The sequence below is a fragment of the Miniopterus natalensis genome, chromosome 19 (assembly GCF_054644295.1).
Source record: "Miniopterus natalensis isolate mMinNat1 chromosome 19, mMinNat1.hap1, whole genome shotgun sequence".
In the NCBI taxonomy this organism is placed as follows: Eukaryota; Metazoa; Chordata; class Mammalia; order Chiroptera; family Miniopteridae; genus Miniopterus; species Miniopterus natalensis.
In genome coordinates this window covers 35,405,902-35,429,208 of record NC_142099.1, presented here as the reverse complement: position 1 = coordinate 35,429,208, position 23,307 = coordinate 35,405,902, and positions in this window count along the sequence as shown.

Genomic DNA, 23,307 nt, shown 5'->3' with positions numbered 1-23,307 from the left:
ATCACAGTGAGAATAAGAGGAGTGCTGGGGAAGATATAAATCACTAGCATAACTGCTGGATCCCTGGGCAACTCCAGCAGCTCAATGAATGAGAATTAATACTCTTAAAGTTGCTGGTGCCAACCTCTAAGATCCTTCCAGTTTTGAAAAACTGTTGACTGTGCAGGATTAACAAATGAAGCATAAGCTAAAGGATTTGCCTGCAAATCTGCAATCCATTACAAATTAATAGAGAATTCTTCAAATAATTAGTGAGTAAGGGGGAAAAGGGCAAGAACGTCTCCAAACTGAAAATGGTTTCACCCTGAAAGCTCCAATGTGAATCGGTGATGTGGAATTCGGAGCATATTTTCCCATAGAAATTATGTTGTAAAGGGTGGTTAGCTTCCCAGTCTAGCCCCTAAAAGTTTATTTAAGGCATAATGCTGCTTAAACCCCAGTGCTGAGAATACTGAGGACTCCAGCAACCTAGTTAAGATGGTCTCTGGCTGGGAAATAATGACGCCAAGTTCTGACTGGGAACTTTAGGAGCACATCTCACTCTCCTGAGTTTCAGGTCCACGAGTTTCTACCCCACACCCACTCCGAGGATGGGCCCATAGGAAAGAACACTAACGTTTATGCATCGCCCAGCTTCCCTAATGCAAGGACTGGCCAGCCCAGCATTATCCCTTTCATAAGCCAGCCTCCAGCCCAGCCACAAACAGAAAGCTTTACTTTTTCAAACTCTTACAGTGTTTTCCTAAGTATAAAAAGTAATAGTGTAATATTGTAAAAAGCTAGTAATACAGGAAAAATATAAACAGGAGTTAAAATCACCTCTAACCACCATTAAAATATATATTTTTATCCACCACATTTTTACTCTTACACATATTTTAAGATAAAATTGGAATTGTATTATGAACACTGTTTTGTAATATGTTCTTTTCACTTAACAATATGTCGAGGGTATTTTCTGTGTCAATAGAGATACATCTTCACCTTTCTAATGATTATCAGGCACACAGTGGGAGGAAATCGATGTATAATGATTGCCCTCCCACTGCCAAAGTCCTTGGGTTACATAGTTGGCTACTCTGTGGACTTACCAAAGTTCATTTTAATGAGCTGTTATTGGATATTTCAATTTTCTATTAATACAAACATCAGCATTGGAGGTAAGTGGCGCCTTTTTCATTTCTGAGACAGTAACTTGGTGCTGCTGACACTCTCCTCTCTGCCTAAGATTAGTTACTCCATGTGACTGAGCCCTTGTTTCAAAGCCTTGCAAACAGCCATGGGAAAAGCAGAATTTCTGAACAAAACAATTCAAAACAAAACAAAAAACACTAGCCTCCCTCATTCAACTAACCCCTTCCCCACCACACACATAACACACAAAAGGAAGTGTGCTGGGTGAGTGGTGAAACAAGGGGGAGATAAGAGTGGCCTTGACAGAGCCTGGAAAGCCTTTAGAAAATCTTGGGAGACGATTTCTATGAGTAGACAGAGGTAGAAGTTTAAATCTTAAAGGGCTAAACCAAACTTTGTAAAAGCTCTTGCCACCCCCATTAAGCCCGCTGCCCCGGGATAACTATCACCAATGCCTCCTGTCTCCAGTCCTGCCCAGGTGTCTGTGAGCCCCTACATGTCCCTGGGATTGGGGTACCAGCTCTGCCTGTGATGGCGAGAACATGTATCAAAGACAAATGTTGATGGGACAGTGAAGTCGAGGAGAAATGCACCACTCAGAGGTTCAGGATACATGAGCTCAGGTCCTCACTGACATGTACAGAGCCAAGACACCGAGAAGTCACTAATGCTGTTTGGCCCTCAGTTTCCATCTTGGTAAGAGGAAGGGATTGGGCTAAATTACACTGACTGTTCCTTCCAGTTCTAAAATTTGGTGTCTCTATGGCTCAGAGAAATTGGTTCTCTCCATACTAAGCCAAGCTTGGAAGAAGCTGAAGTTTGTCTTGGATGCCCAACTATTCTGCTTTTATAGCTGCTCCCTCCTTTACACATCCTGCACTTTGGGGAACACAAAATATATTCTTAGACCCTTTTAATTGAAGATGGTGGCACTGTATAGAAAACTCAAGGGCACCCCAGATAAGGAAAATAGAAATGAGCAAATGCTTGGAGATATGTTTCAATTAGGATGCTTTCTGCTGCCAGTAACAGAAAATCTAGGTGCAGTCAACCGCTAAACTGCGGGAATGTATAGGGTGTGTTAAAGCTAATGGGTGGCCCACTTAAAACGGGTCCATTTGTTTATTCACTTGTTCCACCATCCATCCATCCACTTAAAACCCCCACAGGGTTTGGTACTGTGCTGGGAACTACATATTCAAGTGACTCAATCATGAAAAGAAATCAAACCCTAGAGGTGTCACATAGTGTCAGGTGCTCCCAGACCTCTCTGAGAGCCAGCTGAGTGGTGTTACCAGCTGCAAGTCCACGGGCATAGAAAACCAGTTGGAAAAAAATGATATTGTGACTTAGAAGGCAAAGTCTACTAGGACATGGTAATTTCCAACAGTTCTATCTGGGTTGAGAGGGTTGGGCCATGGTGATAGAAGGAGCTGCCAAGGATTATAAAGGGACTAGAGGTGGAGTTCTTATCTCGAGGGACCATAGAATGGAAAACAGGAATCATGTCTGTTGGTAAGAGTGCAGAGAGAGAAGGAGTCCCATTCACTCCGGGCCTGCAAGGGGCCTAATCATGATGGTTGAAGCGCAGATAGATCTGACTAGTAGGGGATCATGACAGGTGACTTCAAACAGATGATGATGATGGTGACGATGACGACTAACATACTTCCAGACAGGGGCCTATGTCCTTAATATGCTCAGCTCATTTAATCTTCATAATAACTTTTGTGGGGTAGGTATTCGTGTCCCCATTTTACATGGGAGCAAAGCAAGAAGAGAGACCTTGTCAAGATCACGTCCTGGTTGGCGGCAGAGCTGAGGTTTGAGTGCAGGCGGCCTGGTCTCAATGTCTGTGCACTCAGATGCAACATAAATTACACGATTATGTGGGAAGTGCTACAGCAGAGCTAAGATCAGAATGCTGGGTGAACTGAGGAGGGAGCAGGTAAAGAAAGTACCAGAGAAGTGTGACAGAGGAGATGTCATCCGCGGTGTCCTGAAGAGTGAATAGTTCTTCAGACAGAGAAACGGGGGACGTACATCCCAGACAGCATGAGATAGTATGAGCAAAGGCATGAAGTGAGAAAGCGGCGTGGCATTTTTGAAGACCAGAAAATAATTCTGCACACCTGGACCAAAAGGTATGTGGGAGGTTGGCTTCCAAAGAAGCCAGAGCTCGGAGCAAATTGTTAAGAGCTTTGTAAACACATTAACTTGTTTTGCAGGCAGCAGGGAGGTAAGGAAGAGGGTGGGGCAGGACGGTCCTCCAATTTTCAGGGATCTACAGGATGATTTCTCAGTTGCCTTATCCTGGATATAAAATCACTTCTGCTTTTTGGCCATCTGCTCCTTGCTTTTAGCACCACCAGCAATTACAGGTAGAGGTCAGGGTTGGGTAACTTCAGTCCTCCTGCCAGTTCAGGGCTGGAAAGTAAAGGATGCATAGCTGCTTAAAAGCAGAGCTGGCGGGACAGCCCAGCAGCATTTCACCATAGATTCCTGGGCTTTTTATTTACTCTGGGAGCCCTGGACCCAAGAAAATCCAAATAAAGACCAGCAAAGAACTTATTTTCCTTGAAATCTCTGAAAAGATCTCTCTAAGAATAAAGCTCTCAGGGAGAGGCTCCCTCGGACTTGGCAGCGGATTAGTAGGCCAGGGAAGCCGACTCTCCCGCCACCGCTTCCCTCCGATTCGCTGTCGATTCTCGCTCTCTCCAGGACACGGCTGCAGCCTCACCAAACGTAATGAGTCTTTCAAGTTACAACCTGTGTCTCTACACCCAAAAGTTCCCCTACTTATAAGTAGAAAGTCTATCAGTCCAAGGGCTCTCAGACCCCCTACTTCTTTTTTAAAATTTATTTTTCAATTACAGTTGACATACAATGTTATATTAGTATCAAGTGAACAACGTAATGATTAGACATTTATATAACTTATCAAATGATCACCCGGATAAATCTAGTACACGTCTGGCACCACACATAGTTATTACAATATTATTGACTGTATTTCCTATGCTGTACTTTACATCCCCATGACTATTTTGTAACTACCAATCTGTACTTCTTAATCCCTTCACCTTTTTTATTCAGCCCCCCAACAACCTCCCTCCTATCTTGCCCACCTACTTCTTGATGTCTTTGCTGACCATTGAGAAAGGGGCTACTGAAGGTCCTGTGGCCTCAAGGGCAAAGTGATGAATCACAGGATTAATCCACCAGGAGCCACGAAGCCTTCAAACAAGGTATATCACTAAGAACTGTGAAATCAACTCAAACACAAGCTCTGTCACTTGTTGGCTATGTGACTTGGGCAAGTCCTTTAACCTCTCCAAGCTTAGATGTCCTCATTGTAAAAAGGGTATTCCTTTTGTAAAAAGGCTGTTTGCCTCTGCCAAGCCATCACAATATTGTTATGAACTAAGGTGTCCCAAATGCAAAGTGCCATGCAATGGATTTTTTTATCCCCTCACTCGAGGATATTTTTTCCATTACTTTTCAGAGAGTGGAAGGGGGAGAGAGAGAGAAACATTGATTGGTTGCCTCCAGCAGGCATCCCCAGTGGGCCGGGGATCAAGCCTGCAACCCAGGTGTGATCCCTTGACTGAAATCGAACCCGAGACCCTTCGGTTCAAGGGCCAATGCTCTAACCACTGAACCAAACCAGCTAGGGGAACTGATGTTTTTATCAATCCGATTCTTGCTCTCCATGCCACGGGGAAAGCTCTTCCTAGGAGTGGTAATTCTTCAGGCTTGTCAGTGGCATGTCAACAACCAGAAACAGCTTAGCATGGGGCAGAGCAGGCAAAGTGTGGGAAGCGCGTCTGCTCAGCTTCTGCACAAGCCCTGGTAGAAAGAGCCAGAGAGGAGCGAAGGGCATTCCCTGCTGTTGTGCTCATGCACCTTCATGGGCCGTGTGCCTTCTGACCCGTCTCCACCCTCGGGCCCGGGTAGGGGAGTGGTGCTCGAAGGCTCTGGGCTCCAGAAGCTACTGGCACAGACCCTCCCTGGGATGGAGGGAAGTGGGCAATTTTCCCCCAACATTCTATTTTTTTAATTTTAATTTTATTTTTTTCTTTGTTTTTATTGTTGGCACTTACAGATGTCCCCATTTTCCCCACCCAGCCCCCACCCCTACCCCCACCCCCCCTTCACTCTGGCCATCACCACTCTGTTGTGTATGTCTATGGGTTATGCATATGTTATTTGGCTAATTACTTTTTCATTACTGAGGTATAACTGGCATACAAAAAAGCTGTACATTTTGAATGTGTACATCTTGATGAGTTTGAAAGTAAGTATACATCTATGAAATCGCCATAAACAATGCCATAGATTTAACCATGACCTCTAAAAGTTTTCTTCCCCACTCTCTCTCTCTGATATGAACATTTAATATAAGATACACCCTCTTAACAAATTCAGTTTACAATACGGCATTGTTAACTATGCACTATGGTGTATTGTAGATCTCTAGGACTTATTCATCTTGCATAATTAAAACTATGTAAGGAAGTGGGCAAATTTTAACACAAAGCCTTAGAAGATGTTTTCTCGTGTTTTGCTTTTAATAAAGCAATGAGGCAGCAAGTTGAAGACTGCGGTTTGGACCTTCTCAGTGTGTTCAGTGTCACCACAGAGCGGGCCTGGGCTGGGGGGAAGGAGGGGAAGGAAGAGGGCCAGCACTGACTCCCTCCTCCCCGGCGCCCAGGTGCTTCACAGCACCACGACGTTGAATCTTGACAACAATACCATAAACCGGCTACTGTTATCCTCTGCTCTGCAGACGAGGAAACCAAAGCACAGAGCTTAAACAACTTGTCCAAGCCACACAGCAACGAAATGACGGAGCCAGGCTCCAAACCCAAACATTCTGGCTCCGGAGGCCCATAAAGACTTTCTGCCTAATATGAGAAAGTACTTTCATAGTTTATCAATTTTAAAAGAAGAGAGACAGAGAATGAATTGTTCTATGGAAGTATTTAAGTCAAGGCTAAGGGGCCCTGTTCAAGGGATGCTCAGTAAACGTTCCTTGACAGGAAGCATCAGAAACCAACGCTTATTACTTTAAGTCAGAGGGGGATGGGAGAGGAGAAGGAAAGAAAGATGAAGAGGGAAATGAAGAGGAGGGAAATTAGTTGAGAGACTGGGTGTGGGTGCAGAATAAAAGAAACGCTGAAGATCCAGATTCAGGAAGGACCAGAACAAGGACTGCCCTAAGATCCAGGGAGCAAGAAGTAACTAACCATTTCTTTGGGGGCACAATTATCCAAATAAATCAGCTCTAATGGATTTCTGCCTTTTTCCCATTCTGCTCAAGATTCAAATGCCAGGGAAAGAACATTCCCTCATCCTAGTCTTGGGAAAGATTAATGGTGAAAATTGCTAATATTTATGGTATGTTTATGTTCCACCAGGCATTGTTCTAAGCACTATATTTACACATATTTTCTTCTCACAATAATCCTATGAGGTAGGTACTGTTATAATTAAGAAGCTGAGGCACAAAGAGCTTGAGTGACCAATCCAAGTTTGCACAGATGGTCTAGTGGCAGAGCTGGGATTCAAGCTGAGACAGTGTGATTCCACCACTGCTGTGCTTCCTCTCATAGCAGCAGGGAAAGGGGAGGTCCTCCCAAGCAGAATTTTGGTGTTGATGAAAAAGGGGAATGAATGGTAAGAGATAAAACCCACAGATGCTCCCTCATGGCTTGGTCCTGCTAGAGGGAAAAGAGGACTCCTGAGGTGTCCTCCTGCCCAAGAATTCCACATTCAAACTTCCACCCTTATCCTCTGTCATTGCAAGGAGAAGATGAAAGAAAGCAAGGAGCAAAAAGACAATTAAAAAACAGATATATAACAGTTACAGTATTGTATATCTATAACAGAGGACTGGGTGAAATACAGATATAAGATAATTCATAATTTTTGAACAGGAAGCAGCTAAAGGACAAAATTCTGAGAGAATAAGAGCCATGCTTATAAAGGATAACTGGAAAGACAATGAAGAAAATATTCCAAATACTCAACAACTGAAATTAATTGGAGAAAAGCAGAGAGGTCAATTGCTCACAAATAACTGAAGAGATTTGGTATAAAGTTCTAAGTATTACAAGAAGCTGGACCCCATCGCGGTTCAGGATGAGGGTTTGGAGTCAGGCTGCCAGGATTAAATCCATGTCAACTTAGAAAAGTTAAGTGATCTCTTTGAGTCCCAGTGTCCTTTTCTGTAAAATTTTAATAAAGCCTATGTCAGAGGAATGTTAAAAGGATAAAATGATATGTGAGGACATGTTAAGCCCAGTGCCTGGCACAGAGCAGGTACTTACTAAATATTAGCTACTTGACCACTAAATGTCCTACAAGCCCAACGTGGTCGTGGGACAGGCACACAGGAGCACCGGCGGTTGGATGCCCAGAGCCAACCCCGCCGGGGAGTCATAAGCACAGGCCCTAGAAGAGCAGAGATCTGGGTCCCGCATAGGAGGCCAGGGAAGGCAGCGTGGTCCACAGAGGAAAGCAGGCATGGAGGGGCCCCAGCGGAGAGATGATCATCCCAGGAGTCTGAGAGAGTGGTTAGTGGAATGTCAGAAACGAAGCTCCAAGACAACATTCTACCTAAAAGACTATTGTAAGGACTCCTCTTTGTAGGCCCTTTAGAAAACCCCTTTGAAGTCTCCAAGGAAGCAAAGAGCAGAGCCCTGGGACAGCCATCAAGCGCCCTGGGTTTTGTCTTCTGAAGACACCAACTAGGCTCTGTGGCCTCAGGTAAAAGTCACTTATACTTCCAGGGTCTCAACCTTCCGTCTAAAAAAGTGGGGACAGTAAGATCCACCTCAAACCACTGGGGTGAAGATTAAATGAGATGATACCAATAAAGCACTGGAAACAAAGTAGATACGGAGTAAATGATAACTTTCCTGCCTTCTACCCATTGTTATAAAACAACAATACATCAAACAGAGTCCTCTGAGCCAGAAGAATCAGGTGAGTGCTTTTTAAATTCAATCCCAGGGCATCCCTGTACGTTAATCCATATCTTTAGCAGTCTCTCAGTCCAGAATGCCCTCTCCACCCCACCCCAAGCCACCTCATCCCATCCCAGCATCTTCTATACATCGAAGCCAAGCTCAACTGTTCCTTTCTACCTCAAGGAATTGCTTCTAGAAATTCCTCAGCATGTGACTTGTTCTCCGATTTTTCATTTATTTCCCTCTGCCTCTGCCTCGTGTTCTATTTCGTTCTCAAGGGCAAAGAGAATGTCTTTTTAACCTTGGCTACATCACACATTTCTTTTTAGCACTTTACATGAAGGTCTAGGGAGCACCCTGTCCCCTGAATTCATGTCTCCTTCTGGAGCAGCGCCTGCTTCCTCCACTTGGACTCACTCAATATTCCCCAGGAAAGGAGGAGGGGCTTAACTAGTTGGGAAATTTGGAAACAAGGACTGGACATGCAAGGCCAGCTTATCCACTTGCACAGTGGCTAGGGTCTACAATACTTTTAGGGGCCACAAAACGTGTTTTTAATTTTTTAAATAAGAAAAGAAACATTTAGGTTAGGTCAAAGAAAATGTTTTAAAATATAATATTAATATATTTCTCTTTATGCCAATGCATATGTAATTTTTAATATTTTTTATGCAGAAAAGGACCCCTGAAGGCAAAAGTTTCAATGACCCACCAAAGTCATGTGGGTGTGAATAGCTCAGCCCGTCCCTTCCCTCGCTCCTGGGGAGCTGCCTGTGGGCAGGAAGCTAGCATTTAACCTGCTCCTCCATGCTCACCATTTGGCAGTGGCACAGCTGAATCTGAAATTGCGGGTGACCCTGAAAAGACACTGTTGCTGGACATTGTAAGCTAAGTATTCAAACTAGGTCTCAACAGTAATAAAGGTAATATACTGACCCCCTTCTGCTTGATTCCTGTATCTATCTCTCTAATTTTTTTCTGACTTGGACAGAGAATGGCGATGTCATTTATTGGGGCCCTAAAATTATTGTGTTGATCGTTTAAATGACCAGGTAAGTATGACCTTTATTTGACAGATGAGAACACTGAAGAACAGGGAGTTTAAAGAATTTACTCAAGGTCAAGTAGCTAACAAGTGGGTTTAGATCCCAGATTTCTGGATTCCAAGTTAAAGCTTCTTTTCCCCCTGCATTATGTAGTAGGGCCTAAGTAACTAAGTGCTGAAATGAATCAAATGGTCAGAGGGGATTTGCCAGGCAGCACAGAGCTTGGTTGCAATTATCCCCAAATTGTTGACTTGGCAATTATAAGCTTCATATGAAACCTTTGACATTCATCATCCCTCAATGAACACTTTATAAAGCTCCAATCCTTTTGCCTGCCTTGAAGGAGCCCCATCAGCTGGAATACGTTTGACACTATCTTTTGCTATCTTTGCAGAAACAGATTAGGGAGCAAATCCTTTATTTACCAGAGTTGTCAGAATAAAAATTTAATGTTTGATTTTCATGTAGACAGACAGAAATATGAATAATCATGTACTTTTTTTGTAATTAAATTTCTATTCCAGGAGGCCAACTCAAAGCTTAGCCCTTTCTGCAGTCTCTGGCCTACATACTTCCAAACAGACTTGGGAAGGAAAGAGGCCTTGGGGATGAGACTGATGAAGGGCTGTGCTTGTTCTACTACTCTGGGAAGACTCTGTTTCCTCTCAGACAAAGGTCCCATAGGTCACTGGTCACATTCAGAATCCTCAAGTGTTTGTCAAAAGAAATGTTTTGGAGGGAAGAGAACTCCCACTCTCCTTGCTAGAGAGAATTCCAAAATTATTGGGCAAGATGAAGTCAAGGATTTGCAGGAGGAGAAAATTTTCCTAATTTCCACATTGAATTGCATGCATTTCTGTCTCCCCTTGTTCCTATCCACCAACCCCAACTCATGTTAAGCCTTGAATCACCCAAATACAGGCAGCTCCTTAACGGCGAAGATTCAGGCAAGGTATTGGTAAGCAAGACTGTGCTTTTCAACTTCACTTCTGTTCACAAAATATTCTAGAGTGTGTTTCACAAATACATGTGAGCCATCTGGCCAGCGTGGTTAGCTCTCTTGGCTGTGAGTCCTTTCATTCTCCTCCCTCACCCATGTTTCACACACAACTCTTTTGTCCTTGCTTTCTGATAGAGTTTGAGCTCCGCGAAGACACAGACCATGCCTGTCTTGCTCACAGCTTTGAGCACAGTGTGTGGCTATATAGAACAGAGGTCAAGAGCATGGGTTCAAGGGAAAGATGGACTTGGGATTGAATTCTACCAGCTACTTACACATTATGTGACTTAGAGAAAGTGACTCCCTATTACTCAGTTTTCTCATCTGTAAAATGGGGGTGATAAGAACTCCTGTGAAGATTAAATTAGCTCACACATGTGAAGCATTTAGCTAGACCCTGGGCACTTTAAAAGTGCTTAATAAACATTTGCTACTATTATTGTATTAAGCACTAAGTGGGTATTTTGAGTAGGATTTTTTTTTTTTTTTAAGTAAGAGTGAGTTCAAACAAGAGGAATGCATAGGGCTGCTCTCGTTACAGGGAATTCTCCAGCCCACCAGGATGTTGCTGAGCGGCTTCTGGAGGGTCCTCACCTGAGCGGAAAGTGAGCGGGTCATAAGCAGCCTGAAGTTCTGGAGGCACCAGCTCTTATGATGTTAGCTGCTTCTCCCCTGCCCACCCTCAGAGCAGTGGCCACTGAGACTCTTTGTTCCAAAGAAGAGCCTGATCGGGAGCAAAGAAGACAAGCTCCACTGTGGAGGAAGCGTGCCCAGATCCCGCACCTGCCCCTGCGCCGTCTGTGGGGCTATGGGCTCAGAGCCTTGCTCCAGCTTCCTCCGCTATTGTTTAGCACTCATCACTCGCCTGATAGCCTGGCTGTGGGAACTGCTGCCCAGATGCCTGGGCCAGCAGGAGTAGGACTGCTCTTGGGAAAGGGGACTTTCAAATGAGGACTGAGAAGTGTGTGTGTATGCATTGGGGGGCAGGCTGAGATGGGGACCAGTTTAAGGGTTCCCCAGTATTAACATTTTCAAACATCCAATACAAATGTGATGATGAATAGTTCTGTAAAATTAAAGAAAATTGATAACCTACACAAAGAAATGTGCTACCCAAGTGTTGAAGTATTTAATTGTCCTCAAAAGGCTAAACTGTCTGAGCTCTGAACATTTTCTAGCCTTTCCTAGTTGTAGTCAGTCCCCTGAGAAGTCTGTGAAGCCCTTGAGCTCAATCATGGAACAAAAACATCGTAAACATTGCATTTAAAGACATGTGTTAGAGGTTTATTACCTTAAGAGATTTGGAATTCTTGTAAAGTTTAGTTATAATGTTAGGGGAAGAAATGAATAATGGGGACAAGCTGTAGTTATAAGAAAACATTAATCACGCTCTGTCAACCTTGATTGTTCTGTGCTGATTAGAGAAAGCGCGTTCTAACCTGGCTGAGAGTTGTATGCCCCGGATGGGAACTACCCTTGGAATGCGGGCCATTCTCCTTCTCTGAGAGCCTCCTATCATCAAGGGAAGGTTAACGGCCTTGTTTCCGAAACAACGGAGTCCCTGAGGCACCTGCCCTTTGAGACCCCCACCCCCACTGCCTGTCACCTGTGCCCATTGTACCTTGCCTACTTTCCCATGCCTGAAATTCCTACTTCCTACTTTCCCGTGTAATCTTTTTGTTTATTTTTTTATTCCTCACCCAAGGATAGTTTTTCCATTGCTTTTTACAGAGACTGGAATGGGGGGAGAGAGAGAGAAACATCGATGTGAGAGAGACACATTGATTGGTTCCCTCCCCAATGCACCCCGACTGGGGCCAGGGATAGAGCCTGCACCGAGGTACATGCCCTTGGCCCAAATCAAACCTGGGACCCTTCAGTCCTATGTTCGATGTTCTAACCACTGATTCAGACTGGCTAGGGCTTTCCCATATAATCTTTGTCCTACCTAACATAAGCAGCTGGCTTAGGGGGTATGTTAGAACAAATTTTTCAGGATGACCCCCTGCTCTCCCATATTGCCGGCAATATTGGGATAAATGCTCATATACAGTTCAACCCTGTCTCTGCTTAATTGGCTCCAGCAGTGACAGGCAGTTGGACCCATTTGTTGTCTGTGTTCATTTTTTGGTGACCCAGGTGGGATGGGACCAACAGGTGGGGGTCTCTTCTGGGGTGAGTACCAGGGATCCTGCTTGGCTGCCTGAACTGGGGCTTCCTGGGCCTGAGGCCTGGACTTTTTTATTCGCAATGCTGCCAGGAACTTTCCTGTTTTGAGTCCCAGCTGCAGCCTTAGCCATCCTGGTTGTCTCACCTAGGACCTAAGTTGAATCGAGCACTCTGTAACTATGTAAGGAGGGGTGTCTGTTGTCTGTTGTCCCCCATCTGCTATACATTTGATCAGCTCCTGGTGGCAAGTGGCCTCTCAGGGTCCTTGCCTGCTCTCTGCACCCAACCCTGATCAGCTTAGGGCGCAGATATGGTCCTGCATGGTGCAGGGCCCTTTGTCTGGTATTCTGTCTGGCTGTGCAAGGTAAGCCACAGTTGTCCGTCTGTTGAGCTCACTCGTAAATATTGTATGTAAGTGTCTCTGTTGATTGTTGTTTTGTGTCTCTTTGTTGGTTGGTTTAATTTATTTAAATACAGATGTTCTTTTCCTGCTCTTTTATCTTTTGGGGACTTAGTTTGTCTTTTGCCAACACTGGTGAACTAAGAGCAAACTAAGTCCCCAAAAGATAAAAAAGCAAGCAAAGAACATCTGTCTGCTCTCTACTGTCTTAAGCTTTGTGCCACTGAAGGTCATTTGCTGTGATGGGTTAGTGTGAAATAAGATTATAAGGTAATGCCCCAGTCCCTCCTTTTGAGAGCACTCATTTCTTGGTTTCTGTTTTAAAATAGGATAAGATCTCTTATATACAAGATTGCATGTTGTTACATTCCACTCAGAAAGGAAAATATGGGAAATAAACCTTCTAAACTCCCAAGTCTTTTCTCCTAGAAGGTCCTGAGCTACAGAAGTGCCCTAGGGAAGGCTGCAGAAGCCACAGCAGTGGGGGCCACTCCCATTTTTTGTAAAGAAAAAAAAAAGATACTTTAGAATTAAAGCCACTGAAGGCCAGGGAGTTGCTGCAGTCCTGGGCAAGATCATATTATCCCTGTTACAAAATCTGCCCAAAAAAGTACCTTGGGTAATAATAATTGGCTTTAAAATCCCATAAGTTGTTAAGACATAATAAATAGATATAACTAAAATGAAGGTTCTTGATAAAGCTTTTCAGTAATAATTATATGTATCTAAATGTAGTTCTCCAAAGTCTTTGGAAACTTAAGACTTTGGAGCTTTGCTGGGTTAAATAATAAAAATTATTAAATATCTAAGTATTTTAAATAACAGGATTCTGAAATATTAATTAATCTGAGCTAGCCTACTTTTTGCTTCTTATTACAGAGAATCTACAAAATGGGTTTGAATCTGTCAATGAATATGTCTTGCATTTTATTTGAAATATATCTCTTAAAAATGTGAATGAATTGCTAACCTGAGGAATGTTAATTACATACTTGTCACCTAAAAGTTAAGGTTTCTAAGAGTTAAAAATTCTAACTAATTGAAAAAAAATTGTGTGATTTTGATAAAAGAAGGCATGAGGCATGGAGATGCATTTTAAAGGGAGGGAAAAAAGAAAGTGAGTTGTTCTAAAGCTGGTTAATTCTGAATGGGTAAGAGTGTTTGTAAAAGTTTTAGGAGGGTTGTGAAAAGAAATCTTAAAAGGAAATTATAGGTGATCTCAATAATAAATTTAATTAGATAACTGAATCTAAAGTAAGCTAATACAGAATTTGTTTAGCCCTTTTCCAGCCTTTTAAAAAGAAAAAAGTTTTTCCTGTATTTGCCTACGAAGCAAAAGTTTTATAATTGATTGAAATGATTATATACTATGTTATATTAATCAGGTACTTGATTACATTTTAAAAGCCATCTTAATCATAGGAACTGAAGTTTTTCTAGCCTATGTTTGTGTTTAATAACCTTTTGTTTTCATTTTGAATGAATAAATAGTCTAATACTGTTTCATGACAATAACTATATTCTATTTATATATGCATATTATTAAAATAGATGTAAAAATCTCCAGGAGTCTATCAATTCTGATATACTTTCATTTATAACTCTAATTATTATTCTGGAATATTGTGTTTTGCAAAAAAGACAGGATTCCACATCAGTGGCATTCTACTCAAATCCATAACTGTGTCATTTTAAATTTCTTCTTGTCATTTAGAGACAGTCATTGTTTTGTTATAATGCCTTTGCAAAAATGTTACATCTTCTGAGAAATCTATGGAAAGGACTCTGACTTATTTTAAGTTATATATCTCTGAGAATAAATTTTCAAATCATCCCTTTCAAACTTAGTGAAAATTATTAGAACTCTATAGAGTATCTAGATTTTTAGAAGTACTGGCAAGAAAAATCAGGAGAAACAAAAATTGATTAGAGGACTGAATGAACTGAAAGTAGTTTTTGTAGCTTTTGTTGAAAGTATTGCTGATTTTTAATCTTTTTGTTTTTCAGACATAAGGAAACTTATTTCTTTTCTTAAAGAAATTTGGTAAATTATATATTTTTCTCCCTACCTGATCCCTCCAGAATTTGGCAATTCTTAATGAGTGAGTCCTGGCAATGCATTTCTTTGCATGAATTCAATAAGACCAGTTTCCAATTGTGGTTTTATTAACCAAGATTTTGACTGGAATGCCACATCTAAGAGAGTTATATGCCTGGCTCTGGATGTCATCAGAAAGTTTTAAGAAGCCCATAAGAACCCTTTGGAGAAAGCCTGGTACCTTGCTTGATCACCTGGATCATGGCAAGCATGTCAGGTAAGGAATGAAGGTTGCTTTCCTGAGAGATGGCAAGGAAGGAACCTCAAAACATTATGGGGACCTCAAGAACTTGAGGAATTCACCCTTCTATAGGTATTGCAGGCAAACCTGATGACAACTAGGTGGCTCAGTTTCTTTGCTCTAAGGGGCTAATTAAAGCGCAATCATGGGATTCCAGCAAAGCAGATTTTTAAAAGCCTGTATGATCAATTATTATTTTTATTGTGTTCTTACAATCAGGCCAAATGAAACTAGACTTAATACAGTAAATAAATTGGTCTTAATTTCACTCTAATTAAAATGAGGATGATTTTAGGGGGAAAATTTTGCTTCAATAGGGCATTAGTAGAACTGAAATGTGTTTTTTTTCTTCCACCACACCATTTGTCATAATTCTTGTTGTTCTAGCTTTGCCCCAGTAATACTAAAACGTATAACACAGTTTGTCTCCACCAGGTTACAAGCCCTATTCATACTCAGGGAATACCACCTCTAGATACCATTGCCACCTCCCTCCGTGCCCAGACCTCATTGTCCTTCTGACAGAGAGCAAAGATCTCTTGGCTCTGAAGGAAAACTTTGTCTCTCCTCAGCATGAAGCAGCTACAAAAAAGACCCTGCACCCCTTTTCTCTGAAAGGATTTAGAGCGAAGATCTTCAAAGGGGGGAAGGGGGGACGTGGTAGGCAGTTGACAGATGTGAGCAGAGCAAGGACGATGGGCCAGGAATTTTTCTGTCATAGGTCCACTACATCCCTTTGAAGCAGGAGACAGAATTCTACTCAAAACATGGAAAACCAGAAGACCAGATGATCAACTGGAGGAAAATGGATGGGACCCTGGGACCTACTTCTCCCCACTCCAACTGCTCTGAAGCTGGCAGGGGTAAAGCCCTGGATCCATCACACCAGAGTGAAGAGGGCACCATAAGGGGAAGAATGGGTGACCAAACCAAGAAACACCTCAAGGTCATCTTTTGAAGGCAACATTTGTTATAACAGCACTCTTGATTGCTGCTGGCCTGTCTGAAGGAGAACTAATTCCATTCAGAAGAGATGAAAATATTTGGGTGTATTTAGCAAAAAAAATTTCTTAAGCTTGGCTGGCATGGCTCAGTGGTTGAGCATCAGCCTATGATCCAGGAGATCGAAGAATCAGTTTCCGGTCAGGACACATGCCAGGGTTGCGGCCTCAGTCCCCTGTAGGGGGCGTGCAGGAGGCAGCCGATCAATGATTCTCTCATCATTGATGTTTCTATCTCTCTCTCTCCCTCTCTCTGAAATCAGTAAAGACATATTAAAAAATGTTCTTAATATCCTTTGACTTTTGCCTTTCAGGAGGAGCCTATGTAGAACAGACTTTTACGCCTTGCCTGGCAGGAGCTGGGACACATATTGTTAATGTACAGAATCATACTCATTCTATTCGCTTTGGGAAGAAACTCACTTATGGGGACCTTTATGCATTGGGACCCACTGTCTGGGAAAAGTATGCAAGGATGTTTTCTCTAAAGCAGGATGGGTAACTTTTTTTTCTGCAAAGGGCCATTTGGATATGTATAACACTATTCACAGGCTGTACAAAATTATCAACTTAAAAATTAGTCTGGTATATTTGGTCAAATATTTAATTAACATATCCCTCAGTTTATTGCATTTTGAGTCCCACCTGCAGTTCCCTTGGCAAGGCCTGGCCAAATGATTTCCCGGGCCCTATGCAACTCTTGGGCCAGATGTTCTCCACCCCTGCTCTAAAGGATGCTGCAGTAGCTTCCAGTGGTGAATGTCTGACTTTTACCAGGTAATCTACTTACTGTCTTTTAGAATCTAATAACTACAATATGAATTGTTCTTATAATTTCACCCTTCTTTATAGCTATTGACATACTAAGTTGCCAGCTGGTTGGTTTCTGATATGTGGGGCAACTGTTTATTCATATATCCCTGCAAACAGCACCAGGGGGGCCTTGTTCCTTAAAACAAAGGACTGTCTTTATGCTCCAGAAATAGCACAGGATCCAAAAAAAAGAGACCTTCATCATGACACTGGACTGCAGTGAGGACCTCCACCTGTGGAGCCCTGCTGAATATGTTGCTTTAAACATTTTTATTATGCCAGTAATGGTAGGCTCCCTTAATGTAGAAGTGGCCCGACTGGATTGTAGTGTGGTAAAGCCCTGAATGCCACTTCCAGGGCTATACATGGGATAAATCAAAAGCTGAGCCAGGTGAGGGACGTAGTTCTAGAGAACTGGACAGCAGTAGATTATTTGCTGTTGCAACATAATCACAGTTGTGAGGAGTTCAAAGGAATGTGCTGTTTTAATCTTTCTGACAGTTCTCAATTGATAGAAAGCAACATTCAACAAATTAGAGAAACCATCTCCAAGGGAGAACAACAGGAAGGATTTTTATTTTTTTTTTTACTTATCCAAGTTAACCTCCTGGCTACCCAGCCTGTCTGGGTTGGGGGAATTCTTTTTAATTCTTCTGTTTATATTTTTGTAGTCCAATTGCTCGTTGCTGCATTCAATGTCTTCCTCTTTTTAGATCTTGCATTCGCTGTATTCCATCCCTATGAACTGCTTTCAAGGCAGAGGCAAATGCAGTCCAGCAGGATGAGATTTTTCACCTAAAACCAATCTCATAGATATGAGATGATAGAAATAACAGTGGGGAATTTTAGGGGCAGAAATAGAATAATGGGACTAGCTATAGTTATAATAAATATTAATCATGCTCTGTTAACCATGATTGCTCTGCTCTGATTAGAGAAAGCACATTCTAACCTGGCTGAGAGTTGTACGCCCCAGACATGGGAGTTACCCTTGGAATTGGTCCATTCTCCTTCTCTGAGAGCCTCCTATCATCATGGGAAGGTTAACAGCCTTGTTCCCGAAACAATGGAGTCCCCGAGGCACCCCGCCTTTGTGACCCCAAGCCCGCATTGCCTGTAAATGTGATCATCATGCCTTGCCCACTTCCCCATGCCTGTAATTCCTACTTCTTATTTTCCCATGTCATCTTTGTCCTTCTACCCAATATAAGCAGCTGGCTTATGGGTGGAGGTTAGAGCAGATTTTTCAGGATGACCTAACTGCTCTCTCATGCTGCCAGCATTATTGGAATAAATGCTCATATACGATTCAACCCCATCTCTGCTTAATTGGCTCAAGTAGTGGCAGGCAGCCCGAACCCACTTGTTGTCTGGTTTCAGTTACACCAGAACTTTTGCTGATTTTCCTCTTTAAAATTTTTATCTTTATGCCAGTCTCTGAATTAGTGCCCTCTAGATGCTCTTCTTTTTACTACAAAAAGGGCTTCTTCTTCTGATTGTATACCCATAATACTCAATGTAAAAAAAAATCACAATACATAAACCGTAAGATGAAAATTAAAAATCAGCTGAAATGCTACCATCCTGAAATCGCCATTAACATTCAGTGATTATGTCTACATAAACTATATTTAGACACATGTGACTTCATAAAAGTTGTGGATTTTTTAAATTATGAATTTTTTTTTTTAAGTGCAGTGCCCTAGATAATCATGACACAAGGATCCAGGAACTAGGTGGGTATGTGATATGTATCTCAGATTTATCTACCTATTTACAATCAGGTATATGTATTATAAAATATCCATAAACAGATAGAGATATATATGGCTGGCTATATACAACTGCATAAATAGAGATCAGCTTAGATGACTTGTGTATTTTTATTTGACATTCTGGTATGAATTCCTACATTATCAACCCATCAATCATCATGTATGTATAATAAAGAATATGACACATTTGTGTATTTTAAAGTTGAATACGTAATTTGTGATTTGTTATTTCGAAGGTTAACCTGGCATATGCCACAGGCACATGGTTATGTGACATATGTTAGAAGCTAAGATCAGCAGGAGATCTTATGATCAGGTTTTAAATCTGGGAGAGTGTTTGAAATTCAAAATTTTACAACTAATGAATCTCAAAGTAAATCAGACCACAGTAAAAAAATGTCAACTCTGAAAGAAACCTCTTGAGACCATCTTCTCCAAATCACTCCCTTTAGAGATGCTGAAACTGGGGCCCAGGGAAGTGGACATGTCTAGCGAGGCGGGACTTATACTAAAAACGATTTTCCTGAATCATCATCCCACCTCTTTCCATCAGATTTTGTTTCCTGTTATGAGTAGCATATGGCAAAACTGTTTTCCCTTTTTCATTTAGACATTTTCAAAGATTGAGTCAGAGATGGAAATAGGGGAAACCGTGTCCTTGAGAATTCAGATCCCATTATGTCTAGGAAAATAAAGGCAGAGGGAATAATAACAATATTATACAATATACAACATTATACAATAACAATCATAACAATAGCAAGTATATGCAGCACATCCTATGTTTCAAACACTGTCCTGACCTTTACAGCAGCCAAGTGAAGTAGTCACTATTATTATCCCCTCTTTACAGATGAGGAAACTGAGTCACCCAGAAGTTAAATAACTTCCCAGGGCTTTATGACTAGTGAGTGGCAGAGCCCTGACTATGAAGCCAGCAGTCAGCTCCTGAGTCTAGCATCTTGCACCCCACAGGGCCTCTCCCAGAGGTAGGACTCCTGCTCAGACAAACTATAGTGATGTTGCTGAAGTCACAGAAGCAAAATTAACTGAGCCCTTGTCTTTGTCACACCATAGGCTCAGTGAGAGTTACCACTTAGAAGCCAGGTGATCATGGGGCAATTCCTGAACCCTCTCTCCCTACTGACCCTGCCTTGGTCTGACTCCTGGCCAAAGCTTCCATAACTGTTTATTGGCCCTTTCTTATTTCTTTTTTAAAAAATTTATCTTTGTTGTTGAAAATATTATGGATGTCCCTGTTTTTTCCCCCATTGGTCCTCTCCACCCTGCATCTGCTCCCCTCCCAGGCCTTCCCCACACTATGGTCTGTGTCCATGGGCTATGCATATATGCATGTCAGTTCTTTGGTGAATCTCTTCCTGCTCCCTCCTCCCCCTTCCCTTTGAGATCCACTAGTCTGCTCCATGCTCCCATGTCTCTGAATCTATTTTGTTTGTCAGTTCATTTTGTTCATTAGATTCCACGTATAAGCGAATTCATGTGATACTTGTCTTTCTCTGACTAGGGCCCTTTTTTATTTCTTTGTTCTTTGTTTTTTCTAATGTTTTATTATGGAAGATCTCAAGCCTATGCAAAAGTAGCCAGAATAATACAATAAATCCCCAAGTACCCAGCTCCTACTAACAAATGTTGGCTCCTGGGTATTTTTAAAGATCATTTATTTTATTTTTTCACCCTTGTAAAATATGTTTTTATATGTTGCATAATGTACTTAATATATTAACACCATCATACATTTTATTTATAGATAATTAAAACATACATTATCTATAAAATACTTTTTACTAAATATTAAAAAACATATACACTCAAGTGACTATCAGGGATTTATGGATGTAACTGACACGTCAAACAGAAACAAAGTCAGAAGTCAGGGTCTGGCTCCACTGCTCGCTACCTGAGAGACCTTGCAAAAGTCACCTCTTCTCTGAGCTTCATTTTTCTCATCCACAAAATGGGGCTAGTGATTCTACCCACCTCTCAGGGTTGTGTTAATCAAATGAGATTAGCAATGTGAAAGATTTTACCAACAGTAGTGAACCATGTGAAAGGGGGAGGAAATCAGACTAACACAGGTAGGGCGTCTATGGCGCCAACATAGAAAACTGAAATCCAAGGTCAGGAAGATCAATTCTAGGACCACACCAAGAGTGAGAGAAGAGGTATGAAGCAGAGAATCATTTGCTAACTGAAATAATCCGGGCAGGCTTTCAAAAATGCCCCCTTTGGCCTGGCTGGCATGGCTTAGCAGTTGAGCATCGACCTAGGATCCAGGAGGTCAGGGTTCAGTTTCCGGTCAGGGCACATGCCCGGGTTGCGGGCTTGATCTCCAGCGGGGGGTGTGCAGCAGGCGGCTGATCAATGACTCTCATCATTGATGTTTCTATCTCTCTCCCTCTCCCTCTCCCTTCCTCTCTCTGAAATCAATGAAACATACTTTTTTTTCTTTTTTCTTTTTTAATATATCTTTACTGATTTCAGAGAGAGGAAAGGAGAGGGAGAGAGAGAGAGAGAAACATCAATGATGAGAAAGTCATTGATCAGCTGCCTCCTGCACGCTCTCTACTGGAGATCTAGCCCGCAACCCTGGCATGTGCCCTGACCGGGAATCGAACCCCAATCGCCTGGATCCTAGGTCAACGCTCAACCACTGAGCCACTCCTGGCAGGGCAATGAAACATACTTTTTAAAAATTTTAAAAATATATTTTTTAAAAGTCCCCTTTGATTTTACCAACCTGGGCCCTCCATGGGCACTTGAGGTGGCTTCAATCACAGCTGGGCCCAGGACCTCTTCAGATCAGTTGGAGGCTGCTGGGCTGCTGAGGTCATGGGATGACTGAGGAATGACAACTGGGCCTCATTTAATCCTCTTAGTGCTCCTTCTTTTTGTTCTAGTCTGTTTGCATGTCTTATTTGGCTGACATGCCCCCAAAACCTTAGGTGAGAAATTCCCACTTCCAGCCCTGTCCCACTAGTCAGGCCATCCTGAGGTCACCTTGCCAGCCAAAGGGAATTCAGAGACAACCCTTCTGTTTTCAACACTGTGGATTCTATTGTTTAAATCATTTGTAATCTTTGCCAACTCTCCTCTGACACTATTCTGTATTAGACTAGTGATTCCCTCCACTCCACCTCCAAGGACTCAACAGAGGCAGGACTGTCCATCTGTAGTAAGTGGAATCAAGATGGCACCAGGCCTGGTTTCCATGGCTGGTGGAGAGAACACAAGCACACTACCCTCCCTTGGTGGCCACACTGCCACCCAGATGACACCAGCCCTCCCCATTGCTGCCCAACCCATCCCCAGCCTCCTCAGGAGGGTCAGCACTCCTCTGATCGCCACTCCTGGAGTACAAACGCCCCCCGCCCCGGCGCCCACCACTTACTTGAGGTTGCTGACCTCTAGTCTGAGGGGCTCCCTGCCTCTCATGGAGGAGACGGAGTGAGACAAATGCCGTCCCTCGGAATAATCACAAGTCAGAGGAACAAATAAACACAGACAAGCCAGCTGCCACAGCACATGGAGGCCAAGAGTAATTGAACTTGTACACATTTTATAAGCCACTCGGAGAATATTTTTAAATTGGGATATTTCTGTCCCAGAGTCACCCTGGGGACTTTGTTCATCGACATGCCTGATGCCTGAGAATGGCAGCTCTCCACGCAGACTTATGTGCTGGGGTTACAGAGGCCACATACTCTGTATGTTTCCCCAGTGAGCCAGGCCGGCAGGAACTAAGGGCTGCAAAGGCCAGGGGGGCCGCCCGCTGTATGGGCTCGGGCTCTGGCGCACACGCTTGCCATATTGGGGTATGGGATTTTCTCTGTCCCCAAGGGGCGTGGACATAGACCCTCAAGTATGAAGGCTGTAGCTTGGACCGTTTGGTCCCGGCCCTGCAATCACGGCGTTATTCTTATTTGCGTGTGCACTCATTCGATGCATATTTACATCTCAGTTGCTGAGAAACTGTCAGGCGCAGGGCTGACATGACAGATGGTAGAAGCAGCCTCTTAGGACTTAAAGGATTTAGAAGCTGCTTGTGGCATGCACCACAGTTTCAAGTGTATAATTTAAAAGGACCATTTTCTTTGTTATCGCCAGAAGTTGCTTATCAATTACACTTAAGAAACAGTGCTCTGCAGCACGTTTATTAAGCAACTACAGTGTCAGGGAAGGTTTACCAAGGCTGATAGGACAAGGGAAGCCTTCGAGCAGTCCATGGTTAGTGAAATAAATGGACAGATGAATGTGTCTTTTTAATACAGAGGAAAAACTTACCTGAAAGGAGCTACTATAAAGTGTTGGTGAGCACCAGAATAGAGTGACCAAATGTGTGTGGGGCGGGGTTTGGCATCAGGGCAGGCTTCATGGAGGAAGTAATGATTACAGGCAGCAGCAGTGGGGCAGGAGAGGGGCGGACATAGAGGCCCTCCCAGCAGCAGAAGTCGCTTGTGCAAATGTAAGCAAGTGACTCAGCACCTCGAGTGGCCGGTCTGACCGGCCATGGACTCGGTGCAGGGCTGAAGACAGGGGAGGCAAAAGAAGCTGCAGAGGCCAAGCCGAGAAGGAATCGATTTGCAGTGATGGGCTTGCGGGGTCGCGTGTGGCACCTGCCTGCTCCGCATCTCTAGC